The 2760-nt window shown below is 49.5% G+C and overlaps 1 non-coding gene across 1 annotated transcript; it reads right to left on the reverse strand.

Annotated features, from left to right (window-relative positions):
• Positions 1 to 410: 410 nt before the first annotated feature.
• Positions 411 to 492, reverse strand: trnal-uag. Its single transcript has one exon. It is a non-coding gene; the product is annotated as a tRNA-Leu (tRNA).
• Between the last annotated feature and the right edge of the window lie 2268 nt (positions 493 to 2760).

Genomic DNA, 2760 nt, shown 5'->3' on the forward strand with positions numbered 1-2760 from the left:
ATAATGATAAGCCATTTAGAACGGAGACAAGGAAACACTTTATCTCACAGAGAGTGGTGAGCCTGTGGAATTCTCCGCCTATGAGGGCGACGGGGGCGGATGCTCTGGATGCTTTCAAAAGAGAGCTAGATAGGGCTCTTAAAAATAGCGGGGTTAGGGGATATGGGGAGAAGGCAGGAACGGGGTACTGATTGGGGATGATCAGCCATGATCACATTGAAAGGCGGTGCTGGCTAAAAGGGCCGAATGGCCTACTCCTGCACCTATTGTATATTGTCTATAACAAATATGGAAATAGGTCGTTTTGAAAAATTGTCCATGCCGACCAATTTGCCCCATTTACAATAGACCCAACTGCCCGCATTTGCCCCATTTTCATCTTACAGCAGGTAAACAAGAAAATGCCACGCTGGCAGCGGTGGGATTCGAACCCACGCCTCCGCAGAGACTGGAGCCTAAATCCAGCGCCTTAGACCGCTCGGCCACGCTACCGTCTCGTGGCCATTGTGCAAACAAAGAGGATATTCATCCTTCAGCGAGTCCATGCGCCGTGTCCAACATCGCCACTGCAGCGACATGTACAAGGAATCATCTTCTGCGTCTAGGTCTGACTTTGTTTATTCACCGGTTTTAGGTCCCGTGTCTTTCCCTTAATGCATCCTGAATTTCTGAGTCTGGTTCCGCGGTGCATGAACAAATAACAGAGGAGCAGAGGACGAATATTTGGTCTTCGAATCTCCTTCGCCAGTCACCGTGCTCATTGTAAAACAATCAGAGGAAGATGAACATTAATATGAGAGAAGGAATTAAAGTGCAAAAGTAAAGATTAGTTGTCAACATAAATTGGAATCCCAAACTGTTTTAGAGAATAAAAATAGTGGATATCTAGCTGCAGGCGGACGTGCGGTCCATAAAGGACTAAGGGAACGAACGTGGGTACTAAGAAATAGTGACATTTCTCGTTTCTACAACTCATTTTCGCAATTTGGCCAATTAAAGCATCAATCCGCTCGCCGTTCATGTACGAGGAAATCGGAGAATCCACGGGAGACCCAGCCAATCCACGCAAGAACGTGCACGTTCCACGTGGATGACGGCAGCGTTTAGAATTAAACCTGTACCTTCGAATTCTGGTCTGTAATTCTACGGGAAGTATGCAGGATAAATAAATAATGCATGTTTTACTTGGATTCGTGTTGCTTTACTAGTATTATAAGCAAATCATCGAAACTACTCATTTCATTATCATCTGTAGACAAAAATGCTGGAGAAACTCAGCGGGTGAAGCAGCATCTATGGAGCAAAGGAATAGATGACGTTTCGGGTCGAGGCCCTTCTTCAGACTGATGTGATGGTGGGGGGCGGAAGAAGAATGGAAGAGGCGGAGTCAGTGGGCTGTGGGGGAGCTGGGAAGGGGAAGGGAGAGAGGGAAAAAGCAGGCACTACCTGAAATTGGAGAAGTCAATATTCATACCGCTGTGCTGTAAACTACCTAAGCGAAATATGAGGTGCTGCTCCTCCAATTTACGGTGGGACTCACTCTGGCCATGGAGGAGGCCCAGGGCAGTTAGGTCGGATTCAGAATGGGAGGGGGAGTTGAAGTGCTGAGCAACTGGAAGATCAAATTGGTTATTGCGAACCGAGCGGCGGTGTTGGGCGAAGCGATCGCCATGTCTACGCACCGATGTAGAGTAGCTGACACTCAGAGCAGTGAATGCAATAGATGAGGTTAGACGAGGTGCAGCCGAACTTCTGCCGCACGTGAAAAGACTGCTAGGGTCCTTGGATGGAGTTAAGGGGGGGGGGGGGTAAAGCGAGAAGTATAGCATTTCCTGCGGTTCAGGTTCAGATTCAGATTCAAACGTTATTGTCATTGTGCAGTGTACAGTACAGATACAACGAAATGCAGTTAGCATCTCACCCAGAAGAGCGAACATAGAATATGAGCAATAAATATATATACGTACATACAGTCGTAGTAGTGCAATTTTGTCTGGGGGAAGGAGTGTCCGGGGGGGGTGGGTTGACTGGCAATCACCGAGGTACAGAGTTAAGAAATGTAACAGCCGCAGGGAAGAAGCTGTTCCTGGACCTGCTGGTCCGGCAACGGAGAGAATTGTAGCGCCTCCCGGATTGTAGGAGGGTAAACAGTCTGTGGCTGGGGAGAGAGCAGTCCTTGACGACGCTGCGCGCCCTTCGCAGACATCGCTTGCTTTGGCCAGACTCAATGGAGGGGAGTGAGGAACCGGTGATGCGTTGGGAAATTTTCACCACCCTCTGCAGTGCTTTCCGGTCGGAGACAGAGCAGTTGCAATATCTAGCACTTCAACTCCCCCTCCCATTCCCAATCCGACCTCTCTGTCCTGGGTCTCCTCCATTGCCAGAGTGAGCAACAGCGGAAATTGGAGGAACAGCACCTCATATTCCGTCTGGGGTCCTTGCGTCCCTTTGGCATCAACATTGAATTCTCCCAATTTGGCTAGCCCGTGCTGTCTCCTCCCCTTCCTTCACCCGCTAGCTGTCTCCTCCCACCCTCCCATCCGCCCGCCCTCGGGCTCCTCCTCCTCCTCCCTTTGTCCTTCTTTCTTTCCCCACCCCCTATCAGTCTGAAGAAGGGTTTCGGCCCGAAACGTCGCCTATTTCCTTCGCTCCATAGATGCTGCTGCACCCGCTGAGTTTCCCCAGCAATGTTGTGTACCTTCGATATTCCAGCATCTGCAGTTCCCTTTTGAACCAGTTGCAATACCATACTGTGATACA

Source organism: Amblyraja radiata, chromosome 43 (genome assembly GCF_010909765.2).
Source record: "Amblyraja radiata isolate CabotCenter1 chromosome 43, sAmbRad1.1.pri, whole genome shotgun sequence".
In the NCBI taxonomy this organism is placed as follows: domain Eukaryota; kingdom Metazoa; phylum Chordata; class Chondrichthyes; order Rajiformes; family Rajidae; genus Amblyraja; species Amblyraja radiata.